General features: G+C 41.8%; 1 protein-coding gene and 1 pseudogene across 5 annotated transcripts in view; one reads left to right on the plus strand and one right to left on the minus strand.

Annotated features, from left to right (window-relative positions):
- Positions 1-19173, plus strand: part of FAM171A1 (family with sequence similarity 171 member A1) — a 134001-nt gene that overhangs the window by 57745 nt on the left and 57083 nt on the right. For 2 of the 4 annotated variants that reach the window (XM_086334223.1, XM_086334224.1), the window contains exon 2: positions 17639-17741. The exons of the other annotated variants lie outside the window; for them this stretch is intronic. The gene's annotated coding sequence lies outside the window, so the exon portion shown is untranslated. The remainder of the gene's footprint in view (positions 1-17638; positions 17742-19173) is intronic. 4 annotated transcript variants of the gene reach the window in all.
- On the minus strand, positions 16127-19014 carry LOC147361004 (protein Njmu-R1 pseudogene; annotated as a pseudogene). The gene has a single exon (XR_015139606.1). The product of XR_015139606.1 is annotated as a protein Njmu-R1 pseudogene (transcript).

A 19173-nucleotide genomic window follows, 5' to 3' on the forward strand; every position in this document is an offset into this window, starting at 1 on the left:
GTGGCTTATCCTCAGCCGGGAAAACCTGGAATCACCCACTGTTTTAAAATATAGATCATATATATATATGTATATATATATATGGCTGTGTTGGGTCTTTGTTGCTGTGCTTGGGGTTTCTCAGCAAGCAGGGGCTACTCTAGTTGTGCTGTCCGGGCTTCTCATTGCGGTGGCTTCTCTTGTGGAACTCGGACACTAGGCGAGTGGGCTCAGCAGTTGTGGCACACGGGCTTAGTTGCTTGGCAGCATGTGGGGTCTTCCAGAGCAGAGGTGGAACCTGTGTCGCCTGTATTGTCGCCCAACCCCTGAACCACCAGGGAACTCCTGGATTGTATTATTATTCAGGTATGGGAAGGTCAACAGACCAGGAGATGACTGCCATGGAAGAGATCATTTGTTATGCTCATTTTTCCCAAGAGGAAGGGGTACATCACTCCAGGGGGACACACAGGGAAGCACCAGGGCCAGCCAGGAGGCAAAGGGCCTGAGAGGAGAACATAGACAAAAGCCTTTATTGTGGATTTCTTGTAAAAGAATGTGTCGAGCAGGATAAGCAGGCCAAGCAGGGTTAGGATTGGCTAGTTTGAATAATTTCAGCAGGCTCTGGAGCATGGGGGCTGTGTGCAGTTGTCTGATATCTAGCCCTGGGAAGATTACAGCAGGTGGATAGCAATCTGGGGCTGGAATTCGAACTCCATAAAGGAGATGGTTGGGGTGTGGGCTCTGGATGGGTTAGCTTGCAGCTGAAGGCAGGCTCACAGGTGAGCCCTCCAAGGTAATAATTTACCATCTCATGGAATCAACTAGCCTTAGGAAATGCAGTCCCTCCTGCGTCAGAAAAGACCCAAGAGATCAAAGTGGCAAAATACAAAATAGACAATTTTTTAAATTAATTACTTATTTTATTTTTTATTAATTTTTGTGCTGGGTCTTTGTTGCAGTGCCTGGGCTCTTCGTTGCATGCACAGGCTTTCTCTAGTTGCAGTGCCAGGGCTTAATTGTCTCGAGGCATGTGGGCTCTTAGTTCCCTGATCAGGGATCAAACCCTCATCTCCTGCATTGGAAGGCAGATTCTTCACCACTGAACCATCAGGGAAGTCCCTAAAAAGACATGATTAATACACCTATCCACTCTGATGATCCTATCTCAGGTACAAACAAGCTACATGAATGAAAGCTGCAGCTCCTCGGGTACAATGAAGAGGTCAAGGTTATAGCACAGCCAAGAGCTCACTCTGTCTTCTTTGTAGGGGTGAAGCCTCCAACACTTCCTACTACTTCTTCCCATCCCCAGGTTCCCAGGGAACATTTTACTCACAGGCACCCTCTCCCTCCCTGATAATGTGCAGGGAATACCATTCGCTGGGCCACCCTGGAACTTCATTTTAATCTCTTTCACGTGTGGACTTTTCTGCCTACCTTTGTGTCCCAAATTCTTTGGGCCAATGGGCTGTCTTTGGGGCACTCTTTGAACTTTTGAGTTCTGGTTGTTGTTGTTTAGTCGACAAGTCATGTTTGACTCTTTTGCAATCCTGTGGACGGTAGCCCGCCAGACTCCTCTGTCCATGGTATTTCCCAGGCAAGAATACTGGAGTGGGTTGCCATTTCCTTTTCCAGGGGATCTCCCCGACCAGGGAACAAACCCACGTCTCCTGCATTGGCAGAGGGATTCCTTACATCTGAGCCACCAGGGAAGCCCCACCTTGAGTTCTTGGCCTGAGCCAAATGATTATTCTCTGTACAGTCTATACCTATGTTCCATTTAACAGGTGACATTTAATAATGCCTTTGTGAAGTGAAAGTGTTAGCTGCTCAGTTGTGTCTGACTCTTTGTGTCATGGACTATAGCCCACCAGGCTCCTCTGACCATGGAATTTTCCAGGCAAGAATACTGGACTGGGTTGCCATGCTTTTCTGAAGGTGGAGCTAAAAATAGCCTGGATTTCCAAGTATAAGTCAAAACATGGCAGATCATCTGTACTACAACCTGGAAAAATAAATCTCCATCTTATGTTGCAGAATTATTAACTGAGTTGGCAGTGAAGAGGAGTATGGAACTCATTTTCAAGGCAGGAGCAGAAAATAAAATCCCTTTATTGATGTTGATGCCAATACATGAGCTATAAAAGTTAGAAGGCAAAATATTAATCCATTTGGCACAAATGAAGAACCAATTCTATAAATGTAAATGGAGTGGAAAATATTATATGCTGACCATCACTGTGGAAAAACATCACAAGGACCAACTCTTCTGTTGTTCAGAAGAGTCCGATTTTTTTTTTCCCCTTCAGATCAAGCAGGAAAGTTAAATTGTGTTGTGAAAACTTTTAAATTTCTTAGAAAACGCCTGTAAATTGGATTCCATAAATATTTGTGTTAATTAGAACATTATAAGGTTTAATAATATGTGGGCGTGAGCATAGTCTACAGTGCTGTCTCATTAAACGAGCATTTACTCAAACAGATGTAACAAGCACAAATGGTGTTTCACTAAACAAATGTACATTTTCAAATGTTAAATGGATAGCAGCTAATTAACAGAATTTTCATTGCACTCCTCAGTTTTTGCTTATGATGACATAAATAGGACTTTTCAGCTCCTAAAGTTTAAAAGGGAGCGTAAATGATCAGTGCTTTGAAAATAAATACAGGCGTGCTGTGCTAAGTCGCTCGATCGTGTCTGACTTTTTGCAGCCCATGGACTGTAGCCCACCAGGCTCCTCTGTCCATGGGGCTTCTCTAGGCAAGAATACTAGAGTGGGGTGCCATGCCCTCCTCCAGGGGATCTTCCTGACCCAGGGATACACACTGCACCATAATGCTTGGAGGGCAAACCCCTCAGATTCTGCTTCTCCCTCTTGTCCTACAGGGAAGGCTGTGCCATTGTAGAACGTACTGGAATAACCCTGGAAATTTAGTGCAGCAGAGTGGCGGGTAGGTGGGAGTAGGTGTAGAGGTGTGGGAATGATTAGGATTTGCCAAGAGAAAAGGGAAACCTTGGTCCTTTCTGATAGAATTTTAAAACGTGCTGGTTAAAAAGAACCTTCCTAAGCCAAAAGGCACTACCCAGAGCCTGGGACTGTCTTGTCTCGGTTGTTTTTTCTCTGACTCTCCCGCCCCCTCTCCCAGGATCCTAGCCTCAGTACTTTCACAGTTCCTGGACTTCCCTGGATTCCTGAGTGGCTGTCAAGAACTGTAAAAGGGGGACTCCCTGCTGGTTCCATGGTTAAAACTGTGCTTCCATTGTAGGGGGCACAGGTTCAATCGCTGGTCAGGAGAACTAAGATGCTGCATGCCCTGCAGCCAAATAAATAAATAAATACAATATAATTGATATCTACAGTATTTTTTTTAAAAATTGTAAAGAGACTGAGAGTCTGCCCTACTTGTCAGCTAGTAAGCTAGTCAGCTGTGGTTTTATAGATGCTGGTAGAAGACACAGGGTTTCCCAGGTGGCGCTAATGGTAAAGAACCTGCGTGCCAGTGCAGGAGATGTAAGAGACGCAGGTTTGATCCCTGAGTTGGGAAGACCCCTGGAGGAGGACATGGCAATCCACTCCAGTATTTTTGCCTGGAGAATCCCACGACAGGAGCCTGGCTGGCTGCAGTCCATAGCGTTGCAAAGAGTTGGACACATCTAAGGTGAATTAGCACTCACACATGCAGAAGACAACATTTTGGAATCAAAGACTCACAGCAGTAGCATTGCCAGAGGATCAGCAATCTCATCCTTATGCTTTTCCTAGAGGGCAATTCAGAGGGGGTCCAGTGATATGTGTACATGAGGTGGGTTACGTTACAGGAGAGAAGCCTGTGCTAAGTTGCTTCAGTTGTGTCTGAAGCATATTTGTGCCATATTTTACATTCCACCTATAAATGATATCATATGGTATTTCTCTTACTGACTTACTTCACTTAGTATGGTAATCTCCAGGTACATCCTTGTTGCTGTAAATGGCATTATTTTGTTCTTTTTTATGGCTGAGGAGTATTCCATTGTATATATGTACTGCATCTTATCCATTCATCTGTCTATGGACATTTGGGTTGTTTCCATGTTTTGGCTACTGTGAATAATGCTGCTATGAGCATAAGGGTACGTGTATCTTTTTCAAATTATAGTTTTGTCTGAGTATATGCCCAGGAGTGGGATTGCTGAATCATATGGTAATTCTATTTTTAGTTTTCCAAACAACCTCCATACTGTTCTCCACAGTGCTTGCACCAACTTACATTCCCACCAAGAGTGCAGGAGGGCTCCCTTTTCTCCACACTGTCTCCACCATTTAAGTAAACATCCTTGAAGAGACAGTCCACAGCCACTGGTAGTCAGTGCCTGGCTCATGAAATGTGCAGAAATGCGGGAGCCCATGAGAATTCATGTTCAGCAGAACATTAACAGTGATTTCTGCCACCCTTCCAGCTCTCTGTGTCCTTGGGAATTGTCAGTGATGGGTGTGAAGGAGAAAGAGTATCTTCCACAAACCACAGTCAGCCGTAGTCAGCTCCTTGCATGAACCTTTTTAGGAAGGCATTCATAAACTTCCTGAAAACCTTTGACGATCCTTATTTCAGAGTCAGATGTTGGGAAAGAGGAAGCTCATTAAACCCTCACCATGTGCTGAGCTGCATGCCAGCCCCTTATACTTGGCATCTCATGGCAGCCCTCAGAGACAGTTATGGGGGGCATCACCTGCATTTTTTACAGATGGGAAAACGGTTAAGAGCACAGAGCAGTAAGTGGAGAGAAGAGAGACAAATCCAGGAGGTCAGAGCCCCAAGCCCTGTGCTCTGCAAAACGCACTGCAAAACGTCTTTCCTTTTTCATTTTTCTTCCATTGAGAGGCTTTTGGAGAAGGAAGAGGTGTGAGGAGTGGTTTGTTTCACCAGGTAAAGTTAGAGGAACACTGGCAAGGGGGCAAAATCGGGAATGATCTTGTGCCCACAGACACCTTACATACATCATCCCCTTTCTTCTCCTGTGAATCCTACAATGTTTTCAAGGCATCTGGAACCCCTGTTATGTGGATGAAGAAATGGAGACTCATGAGGGCTAAAGTCTTGCCAGCTCCTTCCTTTTCTGACTTCCCTCATGCTGATTAGCTATGGTACTTTGGGATGCCATGCCTCCAATTTTCCCCTTCTCAGAGCACATCTGGGTGTTGCAAAATTGGACCCTTGACCACTTTTCATTAACCTCCTCACCTGAGTCCTGGGATATGGCAACCTATAGAGATTTCCCAGAACAAATATTCTAGGAGCATAGTACTTAGTTTCATAGAGACTATGAAAACAAACATGTTTCTCTCTGCCTTTATGTTTCTCAGATTCTGGAATTTATTTGCTTGTTTACTTAGATTTAATCAAAGTAAACAAAAAAAGGAATGGAGACTCAAAGAGGCTGACGGACTTGACTGAGACCACCTAATTCTGAAATGAGGAGCCCGGAAGCTGACCCCAGATGATTTGGCTGTGAAACATGTTCTGTACATGCCCCCCCGCACCTCCTGCCCTCCGAGTACCGCGCCACCCCCGCCCCCGCGCCGAAGTTCATATCAAAGACCCTAAAGCACCCTAGTGATTAAGCTTCATCTAAAACAGAAAAGAAAAAATTTTATGGGTATATAGAATTTTTAAGAATTTTATTTATTTATTTTTCATTTTTATACAATTTTTAAAGGTTACTTTCCATTACAGTTCTGAAAAGAAAATTTTAATAATAGGTCCACTCTAGCTTGCTTGTTGGAGAAGGCAATGGTACCCCACTCCAGTACTCCTGCCTGGAGAATCCTGTGGACGGAGGAGCCTGGAAGGCTGCGATCCATGGGGTCGCTAAGGGTCGGACACGACTGAGCGACTTTACTTTCACTTTTCACTTTCATGCATTGGAGAAGGAAATGGCAACCCACTCCAGTGTTCTTGCCTGGAGAATCCCAGGGATGGAGGAGCTGGTGGGCATGGCAGCCCACCTCTGGGGTCGCACAGAGTCGGACACGACTGAAGTGACTTAGCAGCAGCAGCAGCAGCTTGCTTGTTAAGTAATTCTGCTTCTTTGGAAAGAGAAGCACATGTGTGTAATTTAACCACTGCTCTGACCACAGCTGCTTCCAGGACCTTTGCCTCATGTTTTGATCTTGTATCTTTATCTTTCATGCAGTGACATTTCAAGTGCCAGCGAGCCTCACACACTTGGACTATTCACAACCTTCCAGCAAGTCTCTTTGGTTTGCCTTTTTTGCCCCTTTTTAAAAATTCTAAAAGTAATTAATGTCAGCTTACCCACAACTCGCACCATTTAGCACTTTCTAACTGGTCTCTTCCTAGAGAGAGAAATGACTTGCTAAAATTTTTTTTAATAATAAACATCTGAAAGCTTCTTATTCAAAAGAAATGCCATGTAATTTTGCTCTTGACTGCGACCTGGACAAACTATTAAAAGTGCATATCTTTTTTTTTTTGAGTTCAAAATTTTCTTTAGAATATATTTTAAAATTCATTTAAATGTTTGTCTTATTGCATATCTTTAGATATAAGGTGATCTGGAAAGACATACACATGCAGAGAGAGAATTTTTCCTCCACCAGGTTCCCTTGGCAACCATTCCATGAACATCTTCCAACACATCTTTAAAGCTTGGCTGTGGTGTGTATGTTAATTTTATAGACATGCTTAATGCTGCTCATTAACTTCACAGTTTGCAGATTCTTCCAAATTCTCTTAAGGGGACTTTGTACCTTTGTGAAAAGCTTAAAATACCAATAAAACCGAAGTCTTCTTCAAGTGGTTTCTTATAGTGATTTCCTTACAAATCCCTCCGGCTTCTCTTGTCACTGCAGTGTTGCATCATCACTGTTCGTTTCTTTAACTGTGAAGGAGATTGTATGAAGCTTAGAGAAAAAGTTACCGTATTTACACTTCGCTGTTGTAGTCATAACATGCTTTCCCATAGTGGCTCAGATGGTAAAGAATCCGCCAGCAATGCAGGAGACCTCGGCTCAATTCCTGGGTCTGGAAAATCCCTCTGGAGACAGGAATGGCAACCCACTCCAGTATTCCTGCCTGGGAAATCCCATGGACAGAGGAGCCTGGTGGGCTATAGTCCAGTTCAGTTCAGTCGCTCAGTCGTGTCTGACTCTTTGCTACCCCATGAATCGCAGCATGCCAGGGCTGCCTGTCCATCACCAACTCCCGGAGTCCACCCAAACCCATGTCCATCGAGTCGGTGATGCCATCCAACCATCTCATCCTCTGTCGTCCCCTTCTCCTCCTGCCCTCAATCTTTCCCAGCATCAGGGTATTTTCAAATGAGTCATCTCTTCTCAGCAGGTGGCATCATCAGTCCTTCCAATGAACACCCAGGACTGATCTCCTTTAGAATGGACTGGTTAGATCTCCTTGCAGTCCAAGGGACTCGCAAGAGTCTTCTCCAACACCACAGTTCAAAAGCATCAATTCTTCAGCACTCAGCTTTCTTTACAGTCCAACTCTCACATCCATACATGACCACTGGAAAAACCATAGCCTTGACTAGACGGACCTTTGTTGGCTAAGTAATGTCTCTGCTTTTTAATATGCTGTCTAGGTTGGTCATAACTTTCCTTCCAAGAGTACATGTCTTCTAATTTCATGGCTGCAATCACCATCTCCAGTGATTTTGGAGCCCAGAAAAATAAAGTCAGCCACTGTTTCCACTGTTTTCCCATCTATTTGCCATGAAGTGATGGGACCGGATGCCATGATCTTTGTTTTCTGAATGTTGAGCTTTAAGCCAACTTTTTCACTCTCCTCTTTCACTTTCATCAAGAGGCTTTTTAGGTCCTCTTCACTTTCTGCCATAAGGGTGGTGTCACCTGCATATCTGAGGTTATGGATATTTCTCCCAGCAATCTTGATTCCAGCTTGTGCTTCCTCCAGCCCGGTGTTTCTCATGATGTACTCTGCATATAAGTTAAATAAGCAGGGTGACAATATACAGCCTTGACGTACTCCTTTTCCTATTTGGAACCAGTCTGTTGTTCCATGTCCAGTTCTAACTGTTGTTTCCTGACCTGCATATAGGTTTCTCACAAGGCAGGTCAGGTGGTCTGGTATTCCCATCTCTTCAGAATTTCCACAGTTTATTGTGATCCACACAGTCAAAGGCTTTGGCATAGTCAATAAAACAGAAATAGATGTTTTTCTGGAACTCTCTTGCTTTTTCGATGATCCAGCGGATGTTGGCAATTTGATCTCTGGTTCCTCTGCCTTTTCTAAAACCAGCTTAAACATCTGGAAGTTCATGGTTCATGTATTGCTGAAGCCTGGCTTGGAGAATTTTAAGCATTACTTTACTAGCATGTGAGATGAGTGCAATTGTGGGGTAGTTTGAGCATTCTTTGGCATTGCCTTTGGGTTACAGTCCATGGGGTCGTAAAGAGTCAGACACAACTGAATGACTAACACTTTCTCTTTCATATCTGAGGAAAACAAGGATGCTCTGTTAGGTTTATATATATATGCATCGATTTTTATGGGAAAGTTCTTAACAACTGGAACTGAGGCTTTTTCTTTTCGATATATTTAGCATCATTTTGGTATTCAATAACTGCTTCAATTCTGATTTCTTTTGAAGAGTTAAAGCATTCTTTTATTTTAAATTGGTTTGATTTTTTTCAGAAAAGTTTCCAAGATGAGCAATTATATTTTCATATGGTACTTTTAAAGCTACATCGACATGATTTCTGCTGTCATTTTAAAAGAGTGGGATTGTATCAGTGTCATTTGCTTTTAGATAACTTTTAGGTGTGATCGTAGAAACCCAGTTAAATTATTTCGCTTGGGAGCACTTGTTTATATATGTAAGTTGTACAGTTGAATCAGGTAAATCCAGCAGTAGTTTTTGGTTTATTCTGGGGTATATACCCTAAATAAACCCTTGATGAGTTGCAAGAGTATAATCACTTTATAGTTACTTTTATAGCATAACCTGTGTGTGGAAGCAGCCTCAGAAAGCCTCATTTTGTACCAGGTATAATAGCAGAGAATGACTTCTGCCATTTAACTTATTGGCAAATAGACAGACTTAACAGCATCTTCATTCAAAAAGTCATAGCAGGTTGTTGGTATTTGAGTATTGCATTTTCTATTTCCATTATACAGTGCTTCAAGTACAGGGAGAGAAGGCATCCTGTCACTTGAAAAAAAAGATATGTCATACATGTATATATCATGTATTCTATGTACATTACCATAGCTTCTTTAATTGCTGTACTAATGTGAATGTTTATCATGTATTTCTACGTTCTTGGCAATTTGGTGTTGTTGCTTAGAAAGTGTAATTAATGAAATGATCTGCAGTTCCAACCTCTTTATATATCTCTTGTGGGAAGGGAGAAGAATCCATTGGTTTATGGCACCAGAGATCCTGGCAGCCCTGCCAAGACATAAGTTCAGGTATGAGAGGGACAGACACAAGGGGTTGAGGTGAGAGAATATTCTGTGTGCAGAGCCTGTGGAGATGTGATGGGGAGTAAGCTCAAAGCATTTGCCCTGCAGAGCATGGGTGGCCAGCAGGAGGGTGCCTGGGACCGGCACTTACTCACTTCCTGCACCAGGGCTTTCATCCATGTTCCAAACAAGCTGTGACTGGGAGTCATCACTGAGCCATCTTTTCATGAGGTTCAGGTGGGAGTCAGTTGCTAGAGACTGGAAAACACAGAAAGGCGCAAAGTGGGATCCTGAGTTCCCAGGGCTGCAGCAGCAAACATATCTTATGGGCTTTTTCAAGTGAGTAGAAGTTCAAATGGAAGTTTGGAGATCATAGTCCTCCACTGATAATTAAGGTACACATTTGTGAGGAAAGCCTCACATGGGTGGGAATTCTGTATCAGATATTGTGACCTCAGGTTAATAGAGAGGCTTTAGGGCACCTCTTGATACAATCAAGAGCAAAAGGTGGTTAATAGAGAACAGATGCTGAGGGGACCATCAGGGCAGCCAGAAGACACTCATGCCAGCCTGTGTGTCCCTCTGACACATGCCTGCATTTGTCCCTTCTCTTCTGCACAGAACACCAAGCTCAATATTATTTTTAGAATGAAACCCACACAAAAATTGTCAAATGCTTTGAGCTCTATTATATATTATGGGCTTCCCAGGTGGCTCAGTGGTAAAGAATCCTACCAATGCAGAAGACACAGGAGACATGGATTTGATCCCTGAATTGGAAGGATCCCCTAGAGAAGGAAGTGGCAACCCACTCCAGTATTCTTGCCTGGAATATCCCATGGACAAGGGAACCTGGTGGGCTACAGTCCATGGTGTCACAAACAGTCAGACACAACTGAGCCCATATGCATGCATTATATATTATATTATACAGACAATACGTAAGAATGTGATATAATATTTATATAATCTATATAACTATATATTATGTAATATATAATATATAATGGTAATATTATATAATGCAAGTAATATATTAATACACATTGCAATTATGTAATTAATATACAATTCATTGACTATTAATATACTAATATTGATATATTGGTATCATATTTTAATATATTTGCATACTATAGTGATATAATTCATATTAATATATAGATTATATAATGCATGATATTATAGATGATATCTAATATTGTAATAGAGCATCACTGCCCTGAGTGCAGCCCTTAGCACACGGTGACGCTGTGCACCATACCCACAAGCAGCCAACTGTCAGCGAGCAGCCATTAGTGAGGGCATTTTCAGCTAATGGTCTATGGAGTGGTAGTTGTCAAGCAGAGAATGAGGTAAGAAGCAGATCCAAGCCTTCTCCTTGAGGCCCTCCAGCTCACTCACCGTTGGGCCAGCAGATGAGTGAGGGGCCCAGGGAACAGGCTGGGGGCTGCGTCTACAGGGCTCCAGAGCTCTCGCCAAGACTACCCAATGGCCAGACCCAGGCCTTGAGGCTGCAGTGACCCTGTCCCCTATCCCCGCCTCTGTGACTTCATGGCAGCGGCCATCTGCAGAGGACACAGTCTGTGGGACTCAGGCCCCGCCATTTGTGCCGCCTGAGGAGCCTGTAAGCCAGCTGGGTCCTGGACGCCTGGCTCCCTCAGCCATCACAGCTGGACAGCGCCTGGGGACCTGGCCTGAGGAAGCCACCAGCCTAGATCCTCTTCCTTTCAGCCAGGACTGGACCTCGCAGGATGAAAGTCATACCTTGGGACCTTTCTTATCAAAACAGAGTAACATTGGCATGGTGGAGTTGTACAGGAATGTCGTTAGCTGACTGTGACCTGACCTCAGGAACAAAAGCTCAGACACCAAGAACTGATGGTATTTACAACTCATCCCTCACCTCCCTCACCTTTCCTAGAAAAGGGCTTAGCTGAGAGCTTTTAGGGAATTTGCTGTTTTTAAGGCATGAGCCACCTGTCTTCTTGCACAACCCTAAATAAACCTTTCTCCCCCATACTCTGATGTTTTGGTATTGTTTGGCCTTTGTGCATTGGGCACACCGACTTGTGTTTCAGTAACAATATTACACAGTCTATAATATTATAGATATGTCTCTTTTAGAAAACATATAATTTGCTTAAAGGAAATGATTCACTAATTTTTTTTAATCAAACTGTTGAAAAACAAAGGAAAAGTATAATGAGTCCCCTACATATGAATGAGTTCCATTCTGAGAGCATATTCATAAGCCAAATTTGTTCATAAGTCAGCCAGAGTTACTGTAGGTACCCACCTAACACAATCGGCTATATGGTACTCTACTGTAATAGATTTATTATACTTCTCACACAAATGATACATAAAAAAACAAAAAAGAAAAAAACATGTTTCATCTTACAATACAGTAATCTTACAGACAGGTGAACTAACATGATTGTACATGAGAATGCACATTCACACGATTCACTAAATTTTAAGAAGAAAATAAAATTGAACAAGGTAAGATGCATATGCACTCTATGAGACCAGAGAAAATAAATTATAAGAAAACGCTAGTAAAATAAAATGCATTCTTGTTTCATCAGATATCTTACAAAGGAAGATAAACCTTTCATATTTCCAAAAGAAGTAAAGTAAGTGGATAGAAAACTCCCCCTTTACATGGCCAGCTCAGGATATACCTGTAATTGCTGTATAAAGAAGTGGCAATTCTATAAACATACAGATATTGTTAAAAGTTAGCACCAAGTAGTATGGAGCAGAATCTCTTCAAGCAAAGGTCAGGTAACATTTTAAAAATAACCTCCCATTTAGGAAATATTTTCAAATGACTATCTTTTTATATTTTGACATAAGAGATGGGAAGCTGTTGTGACTCCCCTGAATTTGAGTTAAAATATAACTAATCACAGTGCTGGAGACTGAGTCCAGTGACTCGCTTTTCTGCTGCTCTCCCTGATGGTCAGTAGCACAGGGCATTGGGCAGCTTGGACTGAAAGCCTTTGCTTGATCTGCTGGTGGAAATGGACTTTCTTCCCACAGAGCCTGATGGGCCAACCCAGCAAACACTTGGTTCCCAGCAAGGTGGGTTGCTGTGGGAACCAACAGCTCTAAACACCAAAAGGGAAGAAAAATATTGAAATCCCAGCATCAAGGCCAATTTGAGGGAGTATAAAAAAGCGTGAAAAATGATCAGAGGAAGCCAAAAACTTCACAGAAAGAAACCAAAAAAAAAAAAAAAAAAACCCCAAAAACGATGGAGCCCATAGATTTCACTTTTCCTTCCATGATAAGTCAGATCTTTTTACAGTAGATGTGAAACCAAGGCCTGGTGGCTATTCAGACTGAGATGAGCATGGTCCTCCCAGCTGTGTTCCCAGTGAGACCCACAGAAGGGGCTGCGATCTGGAGCAGTACTCTTCAGCAGGTGACTGTAGGAGACGAAGAATGTCGATTGTAGAGTTGGCATGAGAAGTTATGAAGTAAATGTCTTCTATCATTTGTGGGAAAAACTAAAGACATAAGTTACTATTTGAATATAAAAGGGGAGGAGAGGAGGCATGGCCCCTCGGTGTCCACAGGCAGTTCTGCTAAGTGCTGTGCCCCTGTGAAGGGTGCACTGCGATTCCTTCCTCTCGCTCCTGCTGTGGTCTTCGCTCTGAACTTGCTGTGTGGGTGCCTCCTCTCCAACCAGCAATTTGAAACAGGCTTGTCTCCTTTAGTTCTAAGTCTGTGGGCAGATAGGGGATGATGAAAAGATCATGCTAGACTAAAAGATAATGTTTAGTGTTCTACCCACCAAGCAGATATGCTCTTTGAAAATGACTTGGTTTGTGCCCACAGAGTCAAACTTTTCAAATCTGCCAAGAGTAAAGGAGTTCTGAATTATAGGGGAGGAAGAATTCCTGAGCACTTGTTTTTCCCTTCTTGATTCTACCACTGGTCCATGAGAATTTGAGAAGCATGCTGTAGAGGTGGTAACTGAATTCCTGATCATGAAATAATGCTGAGTAAGAGTGTGAAACAAGAAGAGGTCTGAGCACACACTCCCAGGGTCCACCCACCATGCGCTGCAGAATCGGAACCCATGATGGATGCAGCGGTAGTCAGGGTTCTCCAGAGAACAGAGCCAATGAGATGTATGGGCCTATAGGAAGAGATTTATTCTAAGGAACTGGCTCACGTGATCATGGAGGCTGACAAGTCCCAAGGTCTAAAGGGTAAGCCGGCAAGCCAGATGTCCAGGAGATATGATGGTATAGTTCTAGTTCAAACACTGGTAGACTTGAGATCAGGGAAGATCTGACATTCAGTTCAAGTCTGAAAGCAGGAGATGCCAATGTTCAGAGGCTGGTAGGCAAGAGGAAGTCTCCCTTTACTCTGGGGGGACATTTTGTTCTCTTCAGGCCTTCAACTGATTGGACAAGGCCCACTCACATGAAGGAGGGTGATCTGCTTTATTCAGTTAAATGTTCATCTTCTCCAAATCACCCTTACAGACATACTCAGGATAATGTTTTTTATGGAAGTATAGCTGATTTACAATGTTGTGTTAGATTCTGTTGTATAGCAATATGATTCAGTGTGTGTGTGTGTATTCTTTTCCAGTATGGTTTATTACAGGATATTGAATATAGTTCTGGGTACTATACAGTAGAACCTTGCTGTTTATCTGTTTTGTATATAGTAGTTTGTATCTGCTAATCCCAAACTCCTAAGTTATCCCTCGCCCACACCTTCCCCTTTGGTAACTGTAAGTCTGTTCTCTGTCTGTGAGTCTGTTTCTGTTTTGTAAATAAGTTCATTTGTGTCATATTTTAGATTCCACATATAAGTGATGAAAGTGTATTAGTTGCTCAGTTGTGTCTGACTCTTTGCAACCCCACAGACTGTAGCTCACCAGGCTCTTCTGTCCATGGAATTCTCCAGGCAAGAATATTGGAGTGGGTCTCCATTTCCTTCTCCAAGTGATATTGTATGGTGTTTTTTTTCTTTTTCTGACTTACCTCACTTAATATGATAATCTCTCATTCAGGTTGCTGTAGATGACGTTTTTTCATTCTTTCTTATGGCTAAGTAACAGTCCACTGTATATATGTACCACATCTTTTTTATCCATCTGTTGATGGATATTCAGGTTGCTTCCATGTCCTGCTTGTGAATAGTGCTGCTATGAACACTGATGTGCATGTATTAGAATTAATAGAATTAGAATTTTCAAATTAGAATTTTCAAATTAGAATTTTCTCTGGATAAATGCCCAGGAGTAGATCTTCCTGCATATTTAGGTCTCGGGCCATTTATAGGGTCTTCCTTTTCTCTGCAAAATGAGATAAATAAATAGTATGTAGTGCCCCACCTCTTCTCAGAGGGTGAGATAGTTGGATGGCATCACTGACTTGATGGACATGAGTTTAAGCAAGTTAGCATCACTAACTCCAGGAATTAGTGATGGACAGGGAAGCTGGGTGTGCTGCAATCCATAGGGTCGCAAAGATTCAGACAAGACTGAGCAACTGAACTGAACTGCCCCACCTCATGATAAGATCACTCCCTTGGTTGTCTTTTTTTTTTTTTGCTGAGAAGCTAAGTTTTATTGTTATTATAATAAATATAATTACAGGTAAATTGAGACCATTTTTGATCCATGACAAACATACATTTCCTGTGTGTATAGCACACAAATAATACACAATGTATTCCACACTTAACAAATGCTTTTTAAAACTTTGAAAGTTAATATATTAGCTTATTAAAATTTGAATATAATACATGTTTTTGGTCACAAACTCTGAGTTTCTTCTCACGGCCCACAAGACAGTCAGCTCCATATCACTATTTTCCTTGTCTACAGCAGTGATAGACACACACTTTTAAAATAAGACTGTATTGTATATAACTGTGTGATGTCATGAGCCTACATTACCAAAAATATATATAAAAGTACATATAAAGAATATGTAATTATGCCGTGACTCTATCCATAAATGACTTGAAGCAGGTAATATATTTGCTTTTAAATGCTATTTACAACATGGACTCTTGAATGATATGTGAATTTGAAAATGAAAAACATATTTTCCAGACTCAAAATGTTGATGTCCTAATGTTATTTATTTAAAAAACTGATTTCCAAGTGGCCAACCCTACCTTAGAAAAAGTCAGATTCAAGGGTTGTACCATAAAATTTCCCATAGTCATTGTGAATGCTATAAAAAAGATGGTACTTGGATTTTTTTCTACACTGACTACAATCCAAGTTATTAAAGTTTAAAACTATATGAAAGCCTTTATGAGGATCCTGAATTGTATTTCCCATTAAAGAAAAGAAATGGCTCAGTGAGTCATGTCTCTAGGTTTCTGTAGAAGAAAAAGCAGAAGGCCGTTGTCAGTTATCTTGAAAGTTAAAACTCAGCACTTAATGTGAATTTAGATGAGTTTAGGAGAGGAGTTTTACGGGCTTCTGTTCCTCTGAGCATCCTGAGGGCAGTGAGAACAGAAGACTTCTGATCTTCCAAACAAAAATCATTATCAAATGGATTTATTAAAGAGCTATGCAGAACAAACTGCAGTCATATGTGTGTAGCTATAGTTGGCTTCCATGGGAATTATCAGTGGCTCTAACGCAGGGCACTTTCAGTTGATTCAGAGTAAAACAATATAAGGCTTGTAACACATGTACAGAAAACTAAAATCAATGTGAAGAATCTCTGTGCGAGTTCTTTATTTTGTTTGCTTGTAAAATTGATGTACTTTGTTTCTTTTTTAACACTCCATTTAAAAACTCCAGCATTTTCATATAAAAGAAAAAGAGAAATTATAGGCTCTTGGCAAATACCTGTGAACAAAAGAATGAAGAAAAGTGATGGGGCCACTTCTGCAGTAGCTTTCCATCAGAGATAATATCTTATCTTGAAGCTAGTGCACCTATTTTTAAAGTTCATTTAATTCCTTACACACTCATGATTTATTTGCATATTGACATAAAAGCTGCCTTCATCATCCATGCCATTATCAATCAGACAAAAAAAATCCATCAAGCACCCACAGGATGCAGAGATCTGTCTTTGAAATGGTGGCATGGTGTTAATCTGTCCTAAAACTAGGAATAAGTTTTTTGAAAGAAGCTATAGTACATTGAGGGATTCCCTGTGGCTCAGTGGTAAAGAATCTGCCTGCCAACACAGGAGACGAGGGTTTGATCCCTAGGTCAAGAAGATCCCCTGGAGAAGGAAATGGCAACCCACTTCAATATCCATGGACAGAGGAGTCTGGTGGGTTGCAGTCCATGGGGTCACCAAAAGAGTCAGACATGAGTTAGCGACTAAACAACAACAGTACCTTGGGAAAGAAGTATTATGATTTTTCTGGGAGGGAAAGTTGCTAAATACTGCAAACTCCTCAGAGAAGCCACAAAATCACCTCTGAAGGTTTTAAGCAACAATTCCCTGAAGCTAGAAGTTATGGGACCAGCAATGTAAAAATTTCACAGTTCTAACATACATCTATCTATGACTGTGAAGATGTGCCTCAGATTTATACATCTAATTGAGTTTAATCTTGAAGATACAAAATGAGAAAATCTATAATGTGTTTTCAAATAATCTGAAATAGCAATCCTATGACAGTTACCAAACTACCACAGTTTTAAACACCACGGCTTGCAGGACTTCACAATACAATCATCTCCAAATACATCATCAAAAACTCTGGGCAGCAGCTTCTTTCATAAATTCCTCGAGGACAGCTACCACATTTTTGGCTTCAGGCATTTCTTCGTGTTCCACTTTAATAATCTTCAAAAGGATATCTCCACTACCACAGTTCTTTAGGAACATGTAACATTTAAACAAAGCATAATGATTCATTTCTGCCTGCCGGATAAATCTCTTCAAATTATTTGTGTCTTGTATGGCCTTTAGTTTAAAGTTCTCCAGGACTTGTCGAAAAAGAAAAGGGTTACCTCCTTCAGCACCATTCATAAAAGCCTGCATCCAATCCTCACAAAACCGGTTGCTCCCTGCATTGTGGAACTGAGGCTGGGAGCTGCTGCAGTCGATGATCACAGACTTCTGCTGCTCCTCCGTCATGGTCATGCACAAGGATGTCATGGTGCCTTCGTGAATAAGGCCTTGGAGACTAGCCACGCTCAGAAACCTGTGAATGTCTCTCTTTGTTTTTTCATCTGATCCTTTAACCTCAACAGGAGTATAACTCAGAGCAGCATGTAGCAGAAAGGTGAGCTTCTCCTGAAAGAGATGGACCACCCTTTGGATGGGGCAAACAACATCTGCAAACCAGCTGCTCAGGTAAGACTGGATGTGGTTCTCCCCACCACTTTCCTCACAGTTCATGTTATTTTTCAGCCCTTGAATGTATTTGTCCAATTCAAGCCTGAAAAGCTCAAGTCCTTTTTCAGACCCTCCTAAAAAACAGACCACATACTCTGAAGACTTCTGCTCAGAGTCCGTTGATGCTGTTTGGGGAAGCAGTTTTTCTTGCTGGAAAAGGCAGTAATAACAACCGACTCGGTAACCTGGAATTCTCAGCTCTACAGCTGCAACATTACCCAGCCCTTCAAAGACTGCTCCCTTAGAAAGACGCTTTGCGATGAAACTGCGTAGCTCTGGCTCCACTTCAGATGGTAGATTAGTATCCACTAAGGAGAGGCTGAAATCATCACCAGAGGGAGTTTCTGCATTTGTGCCACCTGGGCTTCCATCATCGCTGTCCGCTCGCTGCTGTGCCAATCTGCTTCCGCGGTAGCTGTAGAGACAGTAGTGGCTGCTGGGCGGCGGGTCGAGTCTCCGCTCCTCGGCGGAGCCGCCCTCTTCGCTGCTCTCTAGCTCCTTTTCATCCCCATCCAGCGATTCCTGCAAGGAGGGGAGCATCGCGGCGGCCTCTCTTGGTTGTCTTTTAATGGGAATAATCTTGTTTGCTGTTGAATGGATAATGTAAGTGTTTCTATAAAAATGATACCCCAGTGGGACATTTCTGTAACTTTCACTCAATTTTGCTGTGAACCTAAAACTGCTTTTAAAAATAAAGTCTAATTTTTAAAATATGAGCTAAATGTAGACCTACCAAATGGGTGGGCTGTTCCTGCTGTTCTTTATTCATATAAATAAAACAAATTGCAAAATTTTAATACATATGACACCCCAGTAGTCTGTAATAATTACCTAACCACAATGATGTGTTTTCACATCCTGTTACACCAAAAGAAGTAGCTAAATAATCTTTTTCAAGGTATATAATTGCATAATATATACTAGGTTTCCCATGTTAAAGTGGTAGAACCCAGGGCATTGATTATAAGAAAACTCTTCTCTTTTTTTACTTAATTTTTATTGGAATGTAGTTGCTTTAAGATGTTAATTTCTACTCTACAGCAAAGTGAATCAGCTATATGCATACATATATCCCCTCTTTTTTGGATTTCTTTCTCATTTAAGTTATCACAGAGCACTGAGTGTAGTTCCCTGCGCAATAACCTCTTTGCTAGGTTCTCATTAGTGATCTATTTGATGCATAGTAGTATACGTGTGTCAGTCCCATTCTCTCAACTCGTCACGTCTTCTTTATTCCCTGCTTGGTGTCCATACCTTTGGAGAACTCCTTTCTTGTGTTTATTCAGAAATTATTTCACTTTTTCCAAGTTTCCGCTGCTTTTGCCTTCTCAGCCAGCAGTGAAGAGAAAGCAGAAACTTTGTAATCCCGGTTGCTAGTGAATGTTGCATT

This window comes from Bos grunniens, chromosome 13 (genome assembly GCF_055505025.1).
Source record: "Bos grunniens cultivar Pamir isolate PY7600 chromosome 13, Bosgru_T2T1.0, whole genome shotgun sequence".
Taxonomy (NCBI): domain Eukaryota; kingdom Metazoa; phylum Chordata; class Mammalia; order Artiodactyla; family Bovidae; genus Bos; species Bos grunniens.